The 24,969-nt window shown below is 38.7% G+C and overlaps 1 protein-coding gene across 7 annotated transcripts in view; it reads left to right on the forward strand.

Moving 5' to 3' along the window:
• Window positions 1-24,969, forward strand: part of FAR2 (fatty acyl-CoA reductase 2) — a 143,938-nt gene that overhangs the window by 24,575 nt on the left and 94,394 nt on the right. For 3 of the 7 annotated variants that reach the window (XM_085233781.1, XM_085233795.1, XM_085233817.1), the window contains exon 2: window positions 19,249-19,424. The exons of 1 other annotated variant lie outside the window; for it this stretch is intronic. The gene's annotated coding sequence lies outside the window, so the exon portion shown is untranslated. Of the gene's footprint in view, window positions 1-5,277; window positions 5,530-5,643; window positions 5,703-19,248; window positions 19,425-24,969 lie in introns of those variants that run through there. 3 more of the 7 variants (XM_085233808.1, XM_085233787.1, XM_010716344.4) reach the window with 2 other exon arrangements.

Genomic DNA, 24,969 nt, shown 5'->3' on the forward strand with positions numbered 1-24,969 from the left:
GTAAATACTGGTAGATATGTTTGTACAGAAACTTTTCCTGTCAATGCTTTTTCTTCTTCCTTTCCCATTAGGTCATTCTATTGCTAAGACTGTAATTAAGAATGAAGGTTGCATGGAGTATAAATTAAAAGAAACGATGAATCCTGTAAGCTACCCATAATCTTACACCCTCTTTTCCTCCTGATGTCAGACAACAGCAACAACAAAGCAATAAGCCCTTCAGCTTATTCTCCATCTTTTCAAATGCGTTGCTATTTGTCATGTATGGACTCTACCCTTTTATCAGCCGCTATCACCACACCCATCATCAACCTCAAACTATTAGTCTGCATCTTAGTTATTATCATACTGGTTGCTTACAATATTTGAGCTAATTATGCTACACTTGGCACAGTGTCTTCTGTTTATCAAGTGCATGACGTGTGTGGAGTCATGTTCTAGTACGGAGACAAGTTAGTATAAATGAAGACAGTAGTTGTGCCTTGAGGCAGTGGCTTCAGAGTAGCTATTTTAACAGCAACCAGTATCTACATAGGATACAGTGGCTTCTTATCCTCCTTCTCCATGAATGGAAAAAATTATCTTTAGATATATTTTTCAGGAAGCCACTGCTCATCATTGTGCTATGAGAAGATAAGGCTGTTGTGATTGGGCTGAGTGCTATAAATGTTACAGAGATACTGATGCATGGATTCAGTCCACCCATCTACAGGGATTGCTGTAGAAAAAAATTGCTTTTATGTCTGTCTCTTTTTTCTGGGTGCAGCAATACACCTCTACAGTAGACATAGTTCCTAATGTAATTCGGTATACTTGTGAAACACCTGAGGATGTAACAACTATGGTAAGATACATATAGTCCAAGCAAGCCTTGCTCAGTTCTGTGCCTTGTTGACATGTTTCAGGGCAGTTCCACCATTGTTCTTTGCACTGTTTCCACATGTTGTGTAAAGGGATGAACCTGATCTAATATTTGTTCACTGGCTGTGTTTGAGGCATGATGACATATGGCAGCAGTACAGCTAAGGAACTTACTTCTGGCATTTTCTTTTTCCATTTGTCTCCTTTGGCAGTGTGCCTCTTCTTATGGCAGCTGCCTTGTGGAAGCCTGTGTCAAATAAGAACTAACTGATGGGAGGCTTATATTTAGGGCTACAAAGATGATGAAGTGTCTAGAAGGGAAGATGTATGAGGCCAAACCCCTCCACATCACAGCCTCCCTTTAGGAAGTTGTAGAATGCAATAAGGTCTCCTCTGAGCCTCCTCTTCTCCAGACTCAACAATCCCAGCTCCCTCAGCCACTCCTCATAAGACTTGTGCTCCAGACCCCTCACCAGCTTTGTTGCCCTTCTCTGGACACGTTCCAGGGCCTCAATGTATTTTTTTTGTAGTGAGGGACCGAAAACTGAACATAATAGTTAAGGTGCGGCCTCACCAATGCTGAGTACAGGGGGATGCTGAGTACAGGATCCCTGTTCCTGCTGGCCACACTATTTCTAATGCAGGCCAGGATGTCGTTGGCCTCTTAGCCACCTGGGCACACTGTGAGCTCATGTTTAGCCGAGCACAGCCTCACTGTGAGCATCAACATCAGCCAGTCTTTCCTCTTTACAATCATCCAGCTACTCAGCCCTAAGCCTATAGCTCTACATGGGGTTATTGTGGCCAAAGAGCAGAACCTGGCCTTGTTGAACCTCATCTCATTCACCTCAGCCTAGCGATCCAGCTTATCTAGATCCCTCTGTAGGGCTTCCCTACCCTCAGGCAGATTGATACCACCTCCCAGCTTAGTGTCGTCTGCAAACTTACTAGGGGTACACTCAATCCCCTCATCACGTAATCTTAGGCTTGATGCAGTGACACAATTCACACTGCTACTGAGTGAACTGCAGCTCTTTAGGTATAAGAGCTCTCCCTTTTCCAGAAATGAAGTAAATTGTTAGAAATGAAGTAAATTTTGTTAGAATTATGAAAATTCTAATAATTTTATCTAAAAACAAACTTTCAGGCAGGCAGGTTTTTAAACATCCTCTAAATAATGTAGAAGCACTGGCTAATACTAGAAGAAATTTTCAAACTGAGTTTCTCTTGCCCAACCTACATTTGTTTTCCTTGTGAGCATCTTATCTCCTGTGCCACTGCCACTACAAGCGCTAGTAACCATATGGAAAGACTTCTTTGTGTGCAGAGTTTACACATGTAGTTATGTATTTATTTATGTATTTAGACTTCCCAGATTCAAGTAAGTGATTAAACCAAATGAATTTTCATTATTTAAACTTCAAATTGGTGACAAAAATCTATCCCAACAATGAAAAGAGAAAACGAAAAAGAACCTTAATAATTTGAATGGCAGAGTTCCAGTAAAATCTAAAAGCATGTGGGATTTTTGTGTGTATTTACTTTGAATTGTGAAGATTTGCTCTTGGATGTTGTTGTTGAATAGTAAGAACGTGCTGGCATTCAACAGGTAGGCCTAGGAGATGGTAGAGGCATGGAGTTTGTTTTGATAGGGTGGCATAATTTTGTGTACAAATTTGTTGTTTGACTAAAATAAGAGAGAAAATTTAAGGACCTACAAAGCTTCCTTGTCAAGAAAATTAAATTGTCTCCCTGTTGCAAAGGCCCATTTCTTTGAATGTAAAACAGTCAGAATAGTCAGATGCTGTCATCAGATCAAATTGTTTTGCAGCTCTAAAGGATGCACAGATGCCACTTATGTTCTTCTTCTCAAATTGCATCTGCTTGATTTCTTTCTATGGTACTTTTTACATAGGTAAAAAGCCTTTGTGGTTGCATCCACAAAGTCTGCCCTGCTATGTTTGAATTCAGGCAAACCTGAGGGATTAGTTTGCTCCAAATCTGTTCTTGTGGTGGCTGAAATGAACTCTGTCCCTCATGTAAGGAGGCGACTACAAGACCAATAGCAAAAAGCCATGGCAGCTAGGAGTATGTTAGTGCTGCATGAGGAAGGCAGTGCAAAGAGCAGCCTGTCATCAGGGTGGTACTTGTGCTCACTCATAGCAGTGCTGTAGGGTATTGTGAGTTACGCTCTTAAAATTGCACTCAGATTGCCAGCTGGCACTTGGGTTAGAGGACCAAAATTAATGAGGTGAAGTATAGAACTGCCTAGAACTGGCTGTATTGCTCCCAGTTCTGGAAGCTAGCTGGGTTCCAGCTGGATTGTACATTGTTGCAGTTCTATGCTTTAAACTGCAGACATGCTCTGTGCTTGTTATAGCCTGACTCAGACCTATCTTCCTCATCTTGGCTGATGATGCTGGATTATAAAAGAAAGGGTCTGGTAAACGTAGCTCTACAGAAAGCAAGCTGTTTTGCTTTGGTGGGTACTGATGACATTGGGCAAGAAAATTGATACCTTGTAGTGATTTTTGTATTATTGAGGGAAGAGATGATCTTTAAGGTTTCATTTGTTTTCTTACACTGACATCTTGTTTTTGATTAAAAACAGCAAAGTATTTGGTGCTTTTTCTGCATAACAAAAGAAGACTACTGCGCAGGAGTGCTGTTAAAGATAGTACATGTGAAATTTGGTGGGCTGGTTGTATTTTACTGTTTTGAAAATAAATGTATCCTGCTCTGCAATCTGTTGATTCAGTTGAAAAGGTCAGTTTTCATCTGTCTTCTCTTTTCTTATGTTCTAGAATATATATATATATGTGTGTGTGTGTGTGTGTATATATATATATATATATATATTAGAATAGAAAATTAGAGTATTTAGGAATTTTTGGAATATTCCTCCTCTGCCAGAAGGCTGCATGCTCACCTTGCTGTGTGGTGGGCTGGGTTTTGCTGTCATCCAGTGTTTCTGGATACTTCCTGCTGCTTCTGCTCTACACTGCACTACATTTCTAGTCGGGCTGACAAAAAAAAAAAAAAAAAAGGCTCAATAGCTGCAGAAAAAAAGAGGAAGATTGCAGGAACATGCATGTCTAGCCTGCAGGCTGCGTGCAGCTCTGGACAGCTAGTAATGTGGTCCCACAAGATCATTAACTTTTAATATTATTATGTGATTTTTAGTGATATTTTTCATGAGTCAATTGTGTGTAGCTTGAGCACAGAGTATGTAGCTGACAAGTGAACACTGTGAAGGGGCAGGCATAATGCAGGTCTAACTGCCTCTTGCAGTCACCACGCTCACTCAAGTTGAAATGAAACCCTCACAGTACATTGTCATCAAAGTTGAGAATTTAATAAAGTCTAAGGGACTGAATCAGGAAATACAATTGATTTTTCTGAAGTAAGGTGGCTAAGTTGTGCTAAAATGCTAAAAAGGTTTTATGATTTGCAAAATGAAATCAAGTCATGTATGAATCAAAAGGAAAATGTGTGCCATAACTTGGAGATGAAAACTGGCTCTCAGATCTAGCATTTTTGGTGGATTTGATCACTTGTTTAAATGAGTTAAACAAATGTCTTTAAGGTGAAAATTGATTTATCTCTGCTATTTCAAACCGTAACAGCATTCACAATTAAATTACGGCAAACTCAAGTTACAACAAATAATTTTACGCATTTTGATATGTTGGCTAAACACAGTCTTATGAGTAGCAAAAAAATAGGTGGCCTTGCTTTCTATTTTGGTAAAGGAATTTGAGAATATCTTTCAGGATCTCCAGATCATTATTCTCTTTCTCTATACTTGACTCTATTTCAGTCAACATAAATTATATACAGATTTTCAAGTTGAATGTATAGAGTTGTAATCAGACATTCCAATCAAAGAAAAATTTTATTATGTCTCTTTACTAGACTTTTAAAGAATCAGTCTTACCAGAGAAAAATATCCCTTGCTTCACAATCACATTTTATACGTGTCATTATTTTTTGACAGTACATACATTTGTGAGTAGCTATTTTCAAGGATGAAACAGAGTAAAATTAGATCAAAAATTTCTGACAAGCACCTTGGGAACTAAGGCTTGCAAGTGCTTTCATCAAACCAGTATATTGTATTAGTTTCTTAAAAATAAGGTCAAATATCCCACTAGTTCTATTTTGTTGTCTTCTTTTTTTATGTTTTAATAATTTGTAATAGAAATTTTGTTACTTATGTTTATTAACTATACTATGCATTTTATATACAGCCCAAAACAATCCCTCCTCACTCGATGCAGCCCAGGCAAATAACAAGTTTAGATACTCATGCTGCAGGAAGAGGCAGGGTTGCCAGTAGAAGGAGGACTGATTAAGTGATCATGTTTCTATTCCAAGTTTTTTGATTTAAAAACTTGCTAGTAATGTTTATTTCAGTATTCTCACAGGTGGTTACACAGGGCTTTCAATCCTTCACACTGAGACAGCATTTGGTTCATTCCAGAGGATGGTAGCAATTCAGCCTCTTTTTGTGAGATCAGAATGCTGAGGAACATAGTTGGTGCTCAGCAAAATGAGCGTGCCCCTGTGCAAGGTGACAGAAGATGACTTCAGTGAGAGTGAGTTCCTGGTGCAAGTGCAATGAATTCCAGTTAACAGTGGATCATGGAGGGCTTCTGCAAAGAGAGGGTAATAATGCCTTCAAATGCCACATGAAATGTCTTGGGCAATAAAGATTTTGACTCACCTCCTTGTCAGATGACTTACAACTGAAAACATGCAAATCAACAACTTTTTTTCTAGGTGATTGCAAAAGAGTGAAGAGAAGTTCACAGTGTTGACAAGCCTCATGTGGCTGTGAGGTATGGCATGAATTTTGTTGAATTTGTTTCTGTTGAGAGAAGCAGACCTTTCACTTACTTCATCTGAGCTACGATGTTTGTGTTACTGTCATTCAGAAGAGACTGGGAGAAGGTATTGCTAGTACTTGCAGTTGAGTATTGTCCTCGCAGAGGTGCAAGATAACACCATTTTTCTTTCACAAACTTCCTGGTCTCTTGCAGCTTTGATGGCAAGTGATGGATGACAATGCAGCTGTTAGGGCAGCCAGATAAATGAATGCATTTGAAGATTTGTCTTGCGTGAATAGATGTTCCTTTGTACATATTTGGAAAGCCCATTTGAATAGATAATGAATGATATGCCATATTTAGTGGCTTTAACTTTTGTGTCAGAGGAGTCAACATTTTTGAGGATGGGAACGTCCCATACCTTTTAATCAATGTGAGATGTAGCAAGTACTTTTGTTGTACTTTGAAAGTCTTGAATTCAAAATCTACTGTGTGTATTGCTGTGTGCCCACCTGACCTATGGAGTTCCTTAGGTATCTTAGGAAATGAGATGGAACACTTCTGTAAGATTATAGGGCAGTTGCTAGATTTGAGAATTGTAGAGCAAGGTACAAATATGTTGCTTGAAGATTTGGCATTTATATTGTATCAGTATTTTCAAAGACCTCCCTACCTAACTTTTCTCATATAAAGCCTTAAATGGATCTGTTCATTAAGAAATATTCCCTTAATATTGCAAAACATTTTAAAACATTTTTAAAAATAAAGAATCATAGAATTGTTTGGATTGGAAGGGACCTTAAAGATCATCTAGTTTGAACCCTGCTGCCATGGCAGGGGAGGAAGAGGGGATTGCCACTCACTAGATCAGGCTGCCTAGGGCCCCACCCAACCTGTCTTTGAACACCTTCAGGGCGTTTCTCTAGGCAACCTGTTCCAGTGTCTCACCACCCTCTGAGTAAAAAACTTCTTCCTAATATCTTCCCTCTTTTAGTTTAAAACCATTCTCCTTTGTGCTGTCACTGCATGCCTTGTAAAGAGTTGGTCTCTTTCCTGTTTATAAGCTTCTTTTAATTTCTGGAAGGCTGCAGTCAGGTTTCCCTGGGCTTCTCTTTTCCAAACTGATCAAGCCAAGCTTCCTCAACCTTTCTTCACAAGAGAGGTTCTACCTTTTGATCATCTTCGTGGCTCTCTTCTGGATCTGCTCCACAGATTCTTTTGTTGGGGCCCTAGGCCTGGACGCAGTACTCCAGATGAGGCCTCATGAGGGCAGAGTAGAGAGACAATCACCTCCCTCATCCTGAGGGCCTCCTCTCTTTTGATGCAGTCCAGGATACAGTTAGCTTTTCGGACTGCAAGTATGCATTCCAGGCTCCTGTCAAGCTTTTCATCCATCAGAACCCTTACTACTTCTCTGCAGAGTTGCTTTGAATGAGTTCTCTCCATCTGTATGTATATCTGCCTCAAACCAAACGCAGCACCCTTGGGTATTGAATCTCGTTAGGTTCACGTGGATCGCTTCTCAGGCTTGTCCAGTTTCCTTTGGATGGTATCTCTTCCTTTTGTTGTACCAACTGCACCACTCAGTTTAGTGTCAACAGCAAACTTGCTGAGGGTACACTCAATCCCACTCTCTCTATATATAATTAATAAAGATGTTGAAGAGCACCAATTCCAAGACTGACCTCTGGGGGAGATAACACTTATCACCGGTCTCCAGCTGTTGACCACAGTCCTCTGTCTGTGACCACTCAACCAATTCTTTATCCACTGAATAGTTCACCTTTCAAATCCACATATTTCCAATTTAGAGATAAGAACGTGGTGTGGGACCATGTCAAAAGCCTTGCAGAAGTCTGAGTAGGTGACATCACTCACAGAAAGCTACCAGATTGGTCAGGTACAATCTGCCTTGGTGAAGCTGTGCTGGCTGTGTTGCATCACTCCTCATCTTGCACATGCTTTAACATAGCTTCCAGGAGGATCTGCTGCATGATTTTCCCAGGCACAAATGTGAGGCTCTCTAGCTTGTAATTTCCCAGATCTTCCTTTCTCCCTTTCTTGAAAATGGGAGTAACAGAAAAAGGGGTTTTTTCCCCTCAATTTCTGCCTTCAGTACATATGTGAAAGTAGTCTGAAGTTATTCAGAGAATCTGCCTGGTATGTTTGTCCAACAAATTCTGATTTCAAAATGTAAGCTTTTCTGAATACTTGTCGAGTGTTCCTAGGCTCAGCTATGGATGGGAAGACATGTTGTGGGGAAGTTTGGGATCACCTCCTCTACAACACCTTCAACTAGTAGCAACAGCCCCTCTGGGATCAGCACAATAACATCAGGCTTCTGAGCCTTGTATATTGAGGAAAATACAGTTGGACCACTTGTATTTTCTCTCTGTTGTCTCTTCCACCTTGCAGCTAATGAAATCTTGGTGTACCAAATGTCTGGGAGTACCTGCAGCCTTCTGGAGTAGGAAGAGATGCAGATGCAGTGTTATTTTAGATGCCTGGGTTTAACTAAATGTAATGCTCTCTAGCTATGGCATCTTCACCAGCAGGACAGGTGAGGAAATCTTGTCTTGGGCTGTAATTAGGTTGAAACAGAACACCAATCTCTGTTGTTATCTTCCTAAACTAAGTGTGGATTTAGGGAAAGAACAAGTAAGCACATAATCTGTCCAGCTGTACTGATAATTTGTGTTATTTCAGTTTTGGAGTTAGAAGTAGTAGAGTATGCAAGTCTCAGCCTCTACAGCTACAGAATTTTATAGCTAATATTGGAAAATCATGAGTCACAGTGTCAACCTGTTCCTGTTTTTCTCCCTCTGAAGAGATTCAAAGTGATAGGAGCCTACATGCTTAATGATGCCTTTTGAGCTTATTAACTTTGCAGGATAGGCTCTCCAACTGGTCTTTGAAAAACTAGTCTGGTTAGAAAATCGGTATTTCAAATGCCTAGGAAAATATTATTTTTCTGAAGACTCCTCAGAGACCAGTGACTTGACTCTCTCAGCCCCAAAGCTTTATTTAGTCCTCAGCAACCTCTTGCCGCACTCACAGTCATCTCTCCTTTTCCTCTTCTTGCACTCTGTAGCCTTCTGCCCTCTATTCACAGCTTCCCAAAATAGACAGCCAGGATACTGAACTCTCTACCTTGTTAACTCTTCCTTGTCTTCTATTCTCACTGCAAATTTGTTCCTTCTCCAGCTTGCTCTGGAGATCCTCCTTAATAAAGTATCAATTTAACTCCTGCCATTTTTTTCTTTTTTTTTTGTCCAAAGGCTTCCTTTTTCACACTGTGTTCTTCCCATAGGATGTTGCCCTCAATCTCTGTCTTCATTTTCTGCACTGTCATACCCTCCTATCACACATTCACAGATCCTCCCATTGTCCTCTAGCTGAATTCTGAACAGGTAACAACAAGCCTGCATTCACAGTAGCTGGAAAGTGCAAGTTAAGATTTTTCTTAGTAGGAAATATTTATTCTTCAAATAGAAGTTTTAAGGGAATCAAATCCTTACGGTCACAGCTGGGCTCCTTCCACTATACAGATGGGGGAAAAGGACACTGGGCATTTGGAGATTTATGGGAAAAAATAATGAGCTTCATCCTTTATTAATATAACAACTAATAACAAAAAACCTATTCCTAAATTCAGAGATGTGAGAGGTTGCCCTTTCTGAAGTAGTGTGGAGCTGATTCTATAGCCAGTTCTGGAATTTTTTGTCTTTTCTAATTTCAGGTGTCTTCTGTGGACCTATTTTCAGCTGCAATTTGAGAATAAAAACAGAGTACATTAACTCCTGTTTTGTTTGAATTGTTCTTGCACTTTTTCCTCTGGTTTCCTTCTGTTGCAGAGCACAATCTGAACTCAGTTTCTGTCAGGTTGTTACTCAACAATCCTGCAGTCTTCAGCACCCAGGTAGCTCTTTTCTGTTTCTCTTTTTTTCTGAGCAGCTAAGAAGCAGGATTCATTTGTAGTTGGAGCAGCAACCAGGAATTTTTTGCATGTTTTGTAGAAGTTTCTTCTTTTACAGTGTTCCTAATAAATCAATGTACCCTGAAACAGGTGTATCCATATTTCAGCCTGAAATTTCTCAGCAGTCATCTTTTGCTGAGAAATGAATAGTTTTGTGTTTCAGTCTGGAAGATATCCTACTTGTGAATGTTGTATGTTTTTTAGTTTATGAAGAGAAGAAAGACAAAAAAAAAACTGTTTACCAGTCAGGCTAATGACCCAAGAAGCAACATTTCACTGAAACCTCTGTACAGCTGCCACTGTTAATGCTCTACAGAAACAGTAATTTCTCTGTGTCTATTTTAAAAATGGAATCTCATGGAGCTTAGGGAATGAGCAATCCAGGAAGATGGAAAGAGATCTACAAAAGCGCAGGGAGAAGACTGGGGCAGCAGAAGTGTGACTGCTGCTGGGAAGACAGAGAACAACAAGGAAAAACAATAAATATTTCATAAACCAAACACAAAATATGCTTTTACTTACATTTTACTGCTCAAGATTTTTTCATAAAAATTCTATAAAATATTTTTGCATGAAATTTTTTTCCAGGGCTACTCAGGAAAATGAACCTGCTAAACAATTATTTTTTGCTAGTCTGTTGGGTTTTTTGTTTGTTAGTTTGACACATGTATGTTTTTAGTTTAACCTCTTATTTTTATATATATATATAATCCATCTGAAACTATCCCTTGCAAAATTAATTTCCAGTCTTCTCTAGGTGAGAAAAAAAACTGATTCAGTTAGCAGTTAGAGGTCAGACTAGCAATTGTGTTGACATTATTACCTTTATAGGAAAGATTTCTTTGCTTTCAAATCCCATTTGTTCTTTTTCCATTTCAGTAAAAGATCTTTTCTTTCTAACACACCTGCTGAATGAGGAGAAAATATGGTTCTTCATTCCCACTTCTCAGTAAGAAGTCCAAGTGGAACTGGGGAGAAAACCCTTCTCTCACGTCCTGAGGCTCAAAGTGTTTTTCACAGATGAACCCTGGGATTTGCTGCCAGGAAGTTCGCCTTTTTTACATGATTTGCTTTTCCTTTGTCATCTTATTGCTCTTTTTGGGCCAACAGGGTGGTGTAATATGGTCACCCTATTCATGCACCTGAAGAACCTAAAGTTAAGGGCCAACAGTTTTACCTCTGCATATATATTCCATTAGGAAAGAGAGTAGTATTCCACAAGGAGATCAAATCTCTTTCCATCAAATTTTGCTCTTTAATTTCAGGAAGGAACAGAGGGAAGAGGGGAAGAGGAAGAGGTAGGGAGGAGTGTCTGTATGGCTGACGTTGAGGGAGCAAGTAAAACCTTAGGTACAGTGGCCAGGATAAGGAGGAGCACTGGCTGTGAGTGTAAAGGAGTCATCACCCTTCCCAGATTTCTGTGGAAATTTGCATGGAAATGTGACTGGAGCAGTCCGAGTACACTTTAGGTTATCATTTGAATAAAATGGCACTCCAGAAGGATGTAAATAGCTACTCAGGGTGAAAGGGGCAGAACAAGCCAAGTCACAGGCTATAGCTTTCAGATAGTGAAAGTTAAGGCTTTTTTCTTTCTGAATCAGTCTTCGTGCTCAAACGCTCCCTTATATGAGTCATTCAGTAGCTATTTGGAGGCTTTCTTGATGTTGGGAAGATAAGAATATTTCATTTGGATTTTCATAAGCCTGTCATTAAGCTGTCAGTGCTTAGTGAAAAGGAATTGTTTCCTGGGGAACTGGTTGAGACAGGAGACTAAGACATCTCAGGAAAGCTTCTCTGACCAAAATAGTCATTAGGCTCCATGGAAATCTGTTGTCCAAAACCACAATTTGTTTTACTGAGAAACTAGATGTTTGCTTAAAGTACTAAGAAAAAATATATAGAAAAGTTGCATAACTTCATAAAACTCAGTGTTTTTAGAGATATTTTCACTTTTTTTTTTCTGCAGAGTTCTTTATATAGGTTGGAAACTTCATTTATGTCTGTCTGTAATGTCTAAGTTATTTTTGTTATTTTTGCCTGAACTGCAGAATAAATTGAACTGAGTTTGAATTTTATTTCTCTTTTAATAAGTGGTCATGAAAACTGCTTCTAAGGCCTGCACTGTGTATGCACTTGTTGATGGAGGCTAGCATATCATTTATAACAGGCAAAACAATACCAGTACAGCGAAGACACAGTAATATTCCTCTCCTCTCACTCCTTTTCTGTGTGTGGTCTTCTTCCTTGTCTTCTTTGAAGGAAAATTAATATGAAATGTAGTCATCATTGTATGATTAATCATTGATTAATAATTATGGAAATACAATCATATAGGTGAAAGAGGCAAGAGGGAGTTTCTAGGTGTCCTCTGGTCCACCTATTCTCTTGGTGTATCTCTTAATTTGTCTACAAGATTAAGGGAAACTGTGCTGAAAGCCTTGCTATAACCAAGGCAGAAGATACCTGTTGTTCTTTGTTCATGAAGCTGATCATCTCCATGTGGAAGGTGATCTGTTTGATCAGGCATGATTTGCTGGTGGTTGGCTCTTTCCAGTCACCTTCCTTCTCTTTATGTGCCTGCAGACAGCTTCCAAAAGTGTTTGTTTCATTGTCTTCCTGGCCACTGAGGTTAAAGTGGCTGGTCTGCATTTCCTTGTATGCTTCTTTTTGCCCATCCTGAAGGTGGTCTTGACATTTGCCTGTTTAGTGCGCACGTGTGATGGAAGTGCTAAGTCACAGCTTAAACTGGTGACTGAGCATTGGTATGAAGGCAGGGCCAACCTAGGAAGTGAACAGAAGGGGTGGAGCCAGGATAGGGTCTGTCCCTTCCCAGACCTAATTTAAGGGCTGTCAATGGAGGCAAGGGTATCTCTCTGGAGATCCTTGCATACTTTGCATACAATTCTGAGGATAAGCAGCTTCTTTCCCTATTTTTGTGCCCACTGCTGTTGTGTTTGATCAAATCCTCACAGGCTGCAGCCTGGGATCTTGCTGATCTGCTGTCATTATTGCGCTTTCCCTCATGTTATGCAATGACTACGCTTTCAGTGTTACTTTCCCCAAATTCTAGGCTGTCAATGTGCATAATCTACCCAAAACATTGGACTGCTCTCTCCTGATGGCATCAGTGAGCTTGATTCAGCCCCCTCGGAGGTATTGTTTCATGTATATATAGAAAATAGAGTTTCATGGAGCTGTGTAGTTCTGCGGTGCTTGTATCCCTTACACCATCTTCCTCCAACAGGGGTGATACTTTGTTCCCTGAGACACTGTCGTGGGAGACTGGCATGACTGGCACCTGGAATGCCTGCTAGCAGAATTTGCAAATTAAGACTGTAAATTTATATTTTCTGTAGTCTCAACAAAAATTTTGAATGTTTTCTCTACTAAAGTTATAATTTGCTATCCAAGTATCTACGTATCACCATTAGGATTCAATAATTAACAAGAAACAAACAAGCAAAAAAATAATGATGAAGCCTCCTTTTCTCAGTTCCAATTCACTAGAGTTGATATTTTTTGCAAATAACCTCAGTTATTCTCAAACTGGACAAACTGGATGTTGTTACATCCTCACATTTTTTGAAAGGTTGCCATTACACTGGAATGCAATATGGCGGTCATGTAAACAAAAAGAGAACAGAGAATGGAAAATAAGAAAACAAGAAAAAGAAAGAATTAAATAAAGAGACTTTCTTTAGTATATTGTCTAAAAATGTGCAATATAAAATATATTTTAAATATAGGAACATATGAAGTTGATCTGAAGAAGCTTGTAAAATGGAGAATTTTATCTGAACTTTAATTTGCAGGAAACCTTAATTGGATTTAAAGGCCTTCTGAAGCTTTTTATTTCAAAGTAAAGACTTTTTTATCCTAATCTCCTCATGCAGTTCTGCGTTTTGCTTTTGTGGCTGCACTAAATCAGAAGAACGGCTTGCTTAAAGCATCTTCTGCCCTAGACTTCTCCAGTTCCTGCAACTTGCCTGCCAGGAGAGAAGAAGCACTGCTCCAAGAAAGTGAGCAGTGGATTTTATGAGCAACCTAGCCAATTTTATTTTTTGCGTAGGCACTCCAAAAAAGTTAAAAGCTGATGGTAGGTAATAAAATGGAGTTCAGATATATGGTATAGTGGTCAGAGGGGGCGGGGGGGGGAGGAGTAGGGATGAGGTAGAGGCAGATGCCAATCAGTAATCACTGGGCAGGAAAAGTGCCCAGGCAACTGAAAACAAGAAGTAAAGTGGAGATGAGCCCAAGCTAGTTTCATCTGTTTAGGCAAAAGCATAATGATGCCCTCCCATGAGGAAGGGTCATGATGCTGTCTATGTCTCATTTCTCTGTGGTAGCAGTCAGCAAATTAGAAAGTTTTAAGGAAAGCATAACTAAAAGATTTGGCTGGGAAAGATATATGAAGAAGAATTTCTTAGTAGAACGTGTATGAAGTAGTGATATGAGATAAAATGAGGAGGAGGAGGAATAAATAGGGATGATTTAAAATGTAACATTTCGTTCCCTCAGGGAATTCTGCAAACTTCAGTGCTTATATTGGTTTAAAACAAAAACATAATCTTAACCTTGTTGCAGAAGGAAGAGTTATGAAAAATGTTAATTTTTAAAAGGGTAGTTTTTTTTGTTTTGATTTTAAAAGACAAATTTGACATTGTTAAATTGTCTTCCAGTGCTTTTGGTGAGTGCTGAGAAGGGCAATTCAGAATTGCCCTTGCTGTGAGCTGGTGTCACTGCCTGAGCACTTCTGTCCTAGTTAATCACACTAATGTCTCTTCCTGTGCATAAAAAGAAATCCAGCAGAGTGGAAGTCCCAGCGTTTACCAGGATTATTAGCATGAGTGTGTGTCTCTTGGGAGATGTGTAGTCTATCAAGAGACTCAATTGACAGTGGTAATGGAAGTGCAAAGTGCTTAAGCTGTAGCTGTCATTTAGCATCATGGCAACAAAAGTGGTTGCAGAACAATGTTAAAATATACAAGATATAACCAGATGATCTCAGTTGATTCTGAATGACCGTGACTCCAAGAAAAACATCTTGTTTCATAATTTTTTTGGGAGGAAAAAAGCTTGATTATTTACATAAAATAAGCAAAAACATATTGGTAAACTAATGCAAAAAAAGTGAGTGAAAATGACAAGTCACCTCCAAACTGACTTTCCCAAGTAAATGTAGTTTCAGAAAAGTTATTGTTTCGGCTGTGTTATGACATGTTGTAGTATTTGGTTTTGATATATAAAAAGCTGAGGAAGCTGTGTGTGTAGATAGAAAAAGAAATGTGAAACAGTTCACTGAAGCTTATTGAGATTGGGTTTTATAAAGAGAGAAGCAGGGCATTTATGCAACACTATAAAGTTCAGATTTAATTTGAGTAAGTTGTAAGGATCTCCACCGGAGCGTGTGCGCTCCATTCAGCCATCAGCTGTTACCCTGCAATTAATACTCCTGTGAAAGGAATATTTATTAATTTGGGGTGGTACTTCATTGGGGTAACATTTATATAATTTTGATAGAGAAAAGGCCTTCAAAGTAGCTTGTATGAATTTCCCTCTTCACTGGCAGTCTCTAAAACACATGCTCTATGAGTGACAATAATAGAAAACAATTAGTTTACTCCTGGTATCATATTGCAAATATATCAAATTCACATTTGATTATTATTTTCTTTAGCCTATGGACTAAAATGATTCCTAACATGAGATATTATGATGGATGCTGAATAATGAACTGCAGGCAGATTAGAATTTGTCCTTCAACATACAGTAGAACAATGTCCAGCCAAGTGTCCCATAGGAACCATGACACCTTCCTTGGTCTTTGAGCAACACCATCCTGCTCTTCACCACTGAGTAGCACGAACAGAAGATCCTGAGTAGAGACTTGGCCTTCTTTCTTTTTTGAGGTTGTTCATATTCTTGGTTTTGTTACTGGGCTGATTGGTTTTGCATTAAGATGGAGAACGGAAAGGAGCTGCAGCCTGAAATCTCTTCCACTTGATATGGAAAGTCTTCGTGGATAAGAACATGAAAACATTGTTTTACGTTATTTCAGTGAAAATGATGATATATTGAACTCTGGAATAGAGGGGCTCTTTTTCTTAGGCATAAGGAAAAGAGAACTAAATTGTCTCAATAGATTGTGTTCTGTGCATAGCAGTTCTGCTTATAGACAGAAACTTGAAATATAATATTGATTTCTGGTAAATGAGTAATCTTTCCATTCAGTTGCAAATTAACCAAAAATGTTAAACCTGTTGTGCAAAGAATAGGCTATACCTTCTATAAAGGGCTGTCAAATAAAAAATTGGTCATGTTGCCTCATCCTGGCTGTTATGTTGACTTGTCTGTAGTTGCAATTCTCCCATTATATGGTATGCTCTGATTGAGTGTGTCCATTGTATCTTGGAGACATTTCAATTAATAGTAAGTAATGGCTTTTCTGCTTCCTGCAAATGTTATGGCAAATAAGTGGAGAGGTTGGCTGGTCTCAGTTCTGTTCTCTGAAGTTTCGCCATGTTGCTGGAGAGTTTGGCTGACTTTCCTGACTTAACTAATTGCATGTGGATAAGCTTCTCCATGAGATGATTTTTTTTTTTTTCTATGTATGCCATTTTTCTACATACTTCCTCAGTATGTGATGCCAGACCTTCTATTCCTTGATGGACTGAGATGTTCCCTCCTAGTGATCCTCCACTGTTACTTCTGTTTTCATCTCCTCTGCTGAGTCTGTCTCAAAGAAGTGGCAAGTTAAGGCTGATGGTGACTTCTAGGGTTTTCGAGTTATTCCTTCTTGCTTGGTGGCCATGGAGGATCTGTTCCTATTATAAGCTTCCCAGTTTAGAAGACAACACTGGAGGTTGGACTGAAGTATAAGAAAGGAGAAATAAAAGGATGGCTTTGAAAAGGAATTTCAGAGCATTGGCAAAGCAGCATCAGGGAGACTGCAAGGTGGCTTGAAATTCTTCATTTGAGACTTCATGCAAATACCAGGGAAAGTTGTTTGTTACTGTTAGAACTGCTAAATTCTGAAATTGGGGTATTTCAATAATAAGAGGTAGATGAAATGCTCCTGCCAAGATGCTGGAGATTCAGTGGAAAGGATTTGGCAATAATATAGGATAAGCAAATTCTTGCTTTTCCCTCCTTGCTTTTTGCCTCTGCTTCTCCATCCAATTGCTGTCTAACATCACCCTCAGTGGTGTTAGCACAAGTCTTTGTCAGGGTGCTTTGTAAACCAGTTCAACTCACAACTTGAGTCCACAATAGTCTGGCCTGCACAAGTTGAAAGGGCAAGTTTTTTGTCTAAAAAAATAAATTAGTCCTAAAGCTGTTGCCAAAACCTCTGCAGTTAGCTATGGCATGATACCAGGAATTCAAGAAGATTAGTGATTATTTTCTCCTGTGAAAAGTAGTGTAGAACTGAAAAATGTTGCAATTAAGGTTTATAATGGGCTCAAAATATGCTTCACAGTTAAACTTCACATCTTGAAAATTTAAAAGAATCAATTTGCTATTAAAAAAAATAATAATTCCTATGTGTAAAATTGATCTAACAGCTCAAATATGATCAAAGATAATCTTTGTGCTTTGTAGAGGTTAGTGGCTCTAGTACCTTTTGTGGAACTATTGACACCTGGGTAACTGTCAGGAGTTTGTCAACTCTCCATCCCACAGCCAGCTGGAGGACTGGCACTGCAAAAGTGCTTTTATTTGCTTTTTCTTCCAGTTCATCATTTGTCTTTTAGTTCAGTTTTCTCTTACCAATTTTCATTTTCTTAATTTCTGATTATGATCTGTTTGTTCTGTGAAATACTTACTTTCCCTCAGTCCTTGTAAATACTGGCCCTCTAACACGAATTTGGATCCTGGAGCTTTCTAAACTTCTTAAAAACAAACAAGCAAAAACCCACTAAAGAAGGCCTGACTGATTTGTAAGAAGCAGGTCATCCACTCTCTTTAGAAATGTTTTTTTGTGCTACTTTAGTTTTGAGTACAAAATATTACTATATTGCATTCAATCTTTTCAGTCTCTCAACTTATATGTGAAATGTCTGTCTTGATGATGGTAGCTTATTTATCGTATGTTGTTAAGAGAAGTTGTTGCAGAAAGTAATTTAAGGTTTTTTCAGCATTTATGTGTTTCAAGCTGAGGACAGAGCCTACGTGGAACTTAAGTGCATGCTGAAGATCTGGAGCCTAATAGAACTGACTTAAAATGCAATTTTTTTGTGTTTTTCTTGGTACAAATTAATTAACAGAAATCTGTTGAGAATGTTCTGAATCTCAAAATTAAAGTACGTGAAATAGAGAGATGTAATATAGGATGAGCCTGCTCTGGGTGTTTTAATGCAATGAAACTATAAACTAAGAAGCACATCACTAGTATTTCTGTTTCTGAATTACTAAAGCTTACTTGACATTTATAACCTGCCAGCTTTGTCTCCAAGATCATGTGGTTATATAAATGTCAAAAAGTGCATAATTTCCTGGAAAATACAATAAGAAATTCTATAAATAGGAATTGAATCATAATTCATTTTTTCTTGAATTATATGAATAAATCCTTCCATTTAGAATACTTAGTGGCACACTGTTTCTTTTGAGTTATTTGATCAAATGCTAATGCTTATGTAGTCATAACTATTTTACCTTGGAACATAATTTCTGATCTTTATGAGAGAGGAAAAGTTCCTAAAACAAAAAGAAATCAAGAAGTCACCAACACTCTGTACTTGTACCTAAGCTTGAGATCACTTGTGCGCATTCGCACAGCGTCTACTGCAGCATTTTATATTTTTAAAACGCAAGGAATTTGTGAATTCCAGTTATTTTGAGATACTGCATATGTAGTATGTTTTCTTACTAGCTTTCTAAAACATGATTAGCTACATCTGTGTTAGGAGAAGAGTGCTGAGGGAAAGCTGCTGCTTTGGATCAGACAGCTCTAAGGCCAAGCACATAGGTAGATGAGGACCTATGCAGAAAAAAATCTAGGAGCATGCCTGACTTCATCTGAAATACCGTGCGTGTCTTTGTTCATGTATTCCTGTAGCTCTCTGTACCACACCAAGATTTACTAGTATAACGTTCACAGCTTAGAGTGGTGTAGTGAGGGCAGAGGAATGTTAATTAGCTCAGGAGCCTAGAAACCTTGATTGCAAGCACTTTCCTGCTTGAGGGATGAGGACTGTTCTGATGAACCTTAGGCTGGCTCTACTTTTCCACAGGGATATGAATCTCATGTGCCATGGGAAGTTAACGCATATATCTAGTTTTCCACACGTATTTTTTATCAGATAAGTAAGATTTTAATTGTTAGTCATTGAAAAGAAAACAAAACAAAAGAATAAACTTTATTTAGAGCAGGAGGATATGAAATTCGAATGGAGAGCTTAAGGAGCAGAAGGTGGTTTGTGATGCAGGAAAATACATATACTAAATCAAACCTGGTACTGATTGCAACAAGTTTCTTCAAGTGTTTTAAAATAAGCTTAAAATGTTCTTGAACATTTAGAAGATCAGGAATCGTATTATCCTTGAATTAATTATTTTTCATTCCTTTCTTGCATTTCACAGAATCAGAGGAGTTGAAAGAGACCTCTGGAGATCAGCTAGTTCAACCTCCTGCTGAGTCAGATTCCCTAGAATACCTTGCACAGTTTCTGAAAGTATCCAGGCGGATTTTGAATTCTTCCACAGAAGACTCCACAACCTTTCTGGGCAGCTTGTTCCAGTGCTTTGTCACCCTCAAAGTAAATATTTTTTTCTCTCATGTTCAGATGAAACTTTTTGTGATACAGTTTGTGCCTATTGTCTCTTGTCCTGTCACTGGGCACTACCGAAAAGAGCCTGGTCCTGTCCACTTGACACCCACCTGTAGGTATTCAAAGCACACAGGAAGTCTAAGATGACATAAGTGCAGCCTGACCATCTTTTGTGTTGCTGCCCTTATGTTTTATTCAATACTGAATTTCTTTTCTAAATGTGCCTTGTCATCTCTCATCAGCTTCTCATCTAAATGTTGGAGAACAGGAGAGTAGAAGTCAGTCCCTATATATGGAAAAGAAGAAAAAAAATTTCTCCGTGACAGTTTATGCCAACCAAAAAACATCATCTCATTGCATTTTCTTGTCTTTGTTTTGGAGAAATGTATTTGAAAGGCTCCCAGTACTCTAGAGCTCTCTGCTGCCTCATTATCCAGAGTTTCTGATGTTCTGAGCAGAGTTCCTTAATGCAGCTTTCAGTAACTCCGGGAGATTCTCTTTAGTTTTCACTTCCTGCACTTTCTCTTTTACCTGAAGAGTAAATGTTTGTGATACTTGAAGAACTGTGGGGAGAGAAATCTACAGAATGCACTGCCGATCTTTTATAGAAACCAAGTCATTAAATTTAAGGAGTACATTTGCCTTACGGTTTGTTAGAAAATATGGTTTCCAAATATTATTTTGATCTTTTAGTTTGATTTCTTCAACATATCATTATCAGTGCCTTTCAAGAGTCCATATTTTGAACAGTATATGAAAGGAGCAACTGTATGGTAAAAAAAGTAAAATAACTGTAGATAAGCACAAATAAACTTCAGATGGAAGCAGATCACTTTTTCTTTCTTTTTTTTTTTTTAATTCTTATTTACTTATGCATATGATACTAACGAAATTATAGTATCACAGCAATTATTTTGATGAAAGCTGTGTTACATAGATTGTTCTGAAGGTAACGTCTCCTGTTTATTTCCATGGAAATGACAACAGCTGCAAAGAGCACAATAACACTGTTTGATAGAGCAAAATCTCAGCTACAAAACACTATTTTTCAACATAGTCACCACCAGTAACTATGCATTTTTGCTGGCAGTGAACAAAAGCCTGCTTGCTGCTTTCATAAAAATCTGCACCAGTGAAAGTGACTCATTTTTGTTGTTGCCACTGCAGATATTCACCTCCCACCACCTTACTGTGCTCACATCCACTGCTTGGTCCCTGTAAACATTCAGCAAGCATCACTGAATGTCTGTGGATGCAGTTTTTTCTGCATGGAGGAATTCAGTTCCACACCTTTCTTTCATGTGCACTTCCATGTCAGATGCGATTTTGTCAGACGGTCCCCCTGTTGCCATCTGTTGCACAGCAACAGCGTGCAACAGAATATTGTTGGGAACATTCAACCACTGCTGCCATACCACCAACATTGTATCTGATTCTGTGGGCCAACATAATAAAATTAGAGGCATTACTTTCGGAGTAGCTCTTGTATTTTACAACATTTATGGTTTTTCTTGCTGTTGTGCTCTTTGTTTTATGAAATGGCATTCATTTCTTCTCCCTGCTGTAATATGATCTAAGCAATGTCAAAGAATGGAACACAACTCTCAAAAAGAGCAATAAGTGGCTGAGAATGTATCATTAACTAACGCATTAACAGTCACTGTGTATCTCTTTGCTTCTAGTTATGGGAGTAATGGAATGCAACTTCTTAGCTTCTCTGGGGTATTTCAGAGGTCATTAGTTAAAGTGTTTAAAACAGTTTATGAGTAAGTGTATTCATATAGCAAAAGAAGGAACTTGTAACAACGTAAGCAAGGGTTACACATGGCGGTGCTGTGTTCATAGTAACTGCTTGTTGTATTTCTGATTGATTTACACATAGAAATCCAGAAAAAATATTTCTATTACAGTAACTTCTTGGAGCCAGCCTTAATCAGAAATCTATTCTGATTGGTATCATTACACTTGCATAGTTCCCATCTCATAGAGATGAGAATGCAGCAAATCTACAGTCTCTGCTGGGTGTTTCAGAAAATGGCATCTGTCCCTCTATTTTTAAAAATGCATACCTAATACTTAGTGTTTACTGTTTAGTTTTATTTCTCTTTTCTTCTGTGATAGAAGAGGGAGAGATGTAATATTTAGGAGAGTCAGAAATCCGTAAAGTCCTCTTTTGAGGATCAGGAGGTAGTAAAACAAAGGATTGAGATAATTCCACATAGTAATGCTCTTTGCAGAAGGAACATGGCCAGATAAGTGTTCCACCAGTTAATCATATTTTTATTAATGAAACACTAAAAACACTGTCTCATCATAGGGCAATGAAGAATATTCAAATCTCTCAATTTCCCTGCAAAGCAGCTGTCATTTTGTTAGCTGGCATTGGTATCGAGCAAACCAAGATTTCAAAATGATAGTACAAGGTTTCTTCCTTCCCTGCCCACACCAGGATTATTTGCATTATATTTGACCTTTCACTTAAGTCCATTTTCCCATGTTTCTGAGAGATGGTGTCCAACAGCTGAAGAGCAATTAAACTCTCAGAAATGAAATAAAGATTTTATTTGGTATCAGGAGTGCATTCTGTTGAATTATGAAAGAGAGTGTGAAAATGTTCTCAATGAAACACTGGTAGTAGAATGAGTTCTGCTTGCTCACAGCAGTTTCAAGTAATGGAGGAACTGATGGATGAGGGAAGAAGGTTTTTTTTATTTCCAATATGACCATGATTTCTGTTTTTTGTTGACATCTTAATAACTACACTGATGCACACATCATTAAGATATATCTTAAATTATTTTGTATTGACTTTCTACATACAAATCTTATGGACTGGCAGTGGCTAAGCTGTCAGATGCCAGGAAATGTGTGGTCTCAACTCATTTCCTACAGAACTTGTGCCCACTCAACAAAAGTCTGCCTTCTCTGCAAACTGTACTCGGGTCCCATGTTAGCCAGCAAGCCTACTGGCAAATCCCATTAGAGGACACTGATTTTCCAAGGTATGCTAGGAGACCTGTGTATGTCGATTTACATTTTTTTTCAGCTATTGGTCTTCTGCTAGTTGTAAGGAAATATGTATATTTTTTTGTGGATGAGGATTTTATTTCATCAGTTTTGAAGGTAGGTAGAATATCACCCATGAGTTTTTTGGCTCAGTGCGTTTAGAGATCACAGTTACTCTAACTTTAAGCTTTATTAGAATTTCTGGACCTACCACACACCTGAAGGTCTCTTGAATATGTACGTGTGGTTAATTATAAGCTGAAGGCCTATTGGTAGGAGGTGAATAGGAAGTCCTACATTAACAGACTTACTGAGACGTTAATCACTGAAAGACCTACAGTCTATTCTCTTTGCTGCTGTCATGCATTGAAACATTTTTCTTATTTTCTGGAAAGAAGCTACACTTTGCACTGCCTTCCCCCTTTCTATTGGTAGCAGCATTCAAGATATCTTAACGCCTACCCAAGTTCAGCAGGCTTACTTTAGTTTTCCATTCCAACCAAATAATCTTTTACTGTCTGTTGAGAATTCTAGCCTATTTTAGAGCTATGTATTAACACACACTGCTTGTTTTCATATGGCTAGTGAAGCTTTTAGGTTTAAACTAGCTGGGCTTCTGCATTTTCTCTTTTCAGAAAAGTGAGACCACCTCTCTTGTGCTGCCTGCATGCTGCATTTGTTGATCCCAAGAAAAATCTTCCCATCTCTTGGGTTGACACTTAACTGTCAGAAGGTACAGGGATGAGCCAAGTAGTCCCACTGTTCACTTGAAGCCCCTAGGACTTACAGCCCCTGGTCCTAAGCCATCCTACATGGGAACAGTAGAGGCAGTCAGCTATGCCTCATAATTTCATGCTTCTCTTGTCTTGCTAGAAGCAATAGTTCCAAGGATTAAAGAGGTCAGGAGTGTGCTTGCATCCCCACAGGGACAGTCAGATAAAAAAGGGAATTTAATCTACCCAGTATGGTAAGTTTTAAGGAGTGGCAGAAACACCACTGGATCTCTTTGAAATGATTTATATCTCACTGTTTTTTGTCATAAGAAATTGGATGTTTTATCCTTTTCATGTATTTTACATTCTACGTTATCTTTGTGTTGCCTTTCCTCACTCTCTCTCCAGAAGCAGGCAAGCTCCATACTGGTGTCTCATCTGCCCTTCTCACACTGCACACATGAGTCCTTGTGAAAGGCTGGCTAGTTTCTCCTTGCTTTGGTTTCTGTGCGTTTCTATAGGGAAAATAAGATACTTGTCAACTAGTGGCATTTGTTCCATGAAAATAACACGCAGCATCATCCTGCCATGCTGGGAAACAGTTGCAGCTCTGCTGAAGTAGCTGCCTCAGTATGGACATGTATGCTGTCTGTGTGAGGTTGTTTTAGTGCCCAGGACTGTGGCAGCAAAGGTGTCTTGCACTGTAGTTGAGATTCAGATAGTGCCACAATTGCTCCTCCTGTGCTGAGGCAGGACCTGCTGCAAAGCTTGTCACTGTACACCAGTTTTCTGGCTTGCCAGCTTAATGCTGTGCATTGAGGGGTGTAAACTTCTTTGTGGACTCTTTTGGTTGTGTTTTTTTCTCTGTTCCCAAAGGTCCCGATCCTGCCTTGCTGCCTGAAGACTTTCACCTGACAGGAGAGTTTTGTATATCAGAAGAACAGATACGTTCTGTCTGATTTCAGTAGCTGGATGGAATAAACAGGACCAGTTCACTTGTCTGGTGGATTGCAAGGTGCCATCAAATGCTCTAAGCGTGGGCAGTAGAGAAGAGTGAGAGAAGCAAGAAATTTTTAAAAAATAATTTTGTTTAGCCTAATGAGTTTTGATGCACCAATGAGGTTAAAGATGTGCAAATGAAACTCTGGTACTTGTCTTCTATGTTTCATTATGGAAAGATCATTTGATTATGCTATCTTTAGTTTTGAAAACAGATATATATACTGTATCATGAAATCATTAGTATAGGTTCTCATGTTTATCTAGTTATGCTTTTAGGAAGACTGTAACTGGAGGAATCAGTAGGTTGGAAAGATGCCTCATTTCAGATAGGACTTTGCTCCATAGGATTTGGTGTGCAGATGTTCAACTCATTACTATTTCTGTTGCTTCTGTGCACACACACTCCTTGAACTGTATTGATTTGCTTCATGCAATTTTTGTGTATCATTAATGTTGGAAAAAAACTGTTGTCCAAGTATCTACCTCCACTGTCCACCAAAGTTAAAAGGTCAGGTTGTAATGAACCACTACACTTAGGATGATTTATTTGCTGATGATTTGCTAACAAGAAATTATACATAGATGTTCTCAGGCAAAGCACCCGCATTAGAAAGAATTAATTTATTGTGATGATGCGCTTAGTTTGTGGAGTCTCTGTTACACATCCTGGGGGGAAAAAAAACAGTTACATGAAGATACAGTGTTCAGGCATCTCCAGTATTGAGTCTATTTTAAGCTCATAAAGCAGTAATAGGTTGAGGAAGCAAGCTTATGACATTGAAATATTCTGTAACTACTTTATACTGATACTT

This window comes from Meleagris gallopavo, chromosome 1 (genome assembly GCF_905368555.1).
Source record: "Meleagris gallopavo chromosome 1, MGAL_WU_HG_1.1, whole genome shotgun sequence".
Classification (NCBI taxonomy): Eukaryota; Metazoa; Chordata; class Aves; order Galliformes; family Phasianidae; genus Meleagris; species Meleagris gallopavo.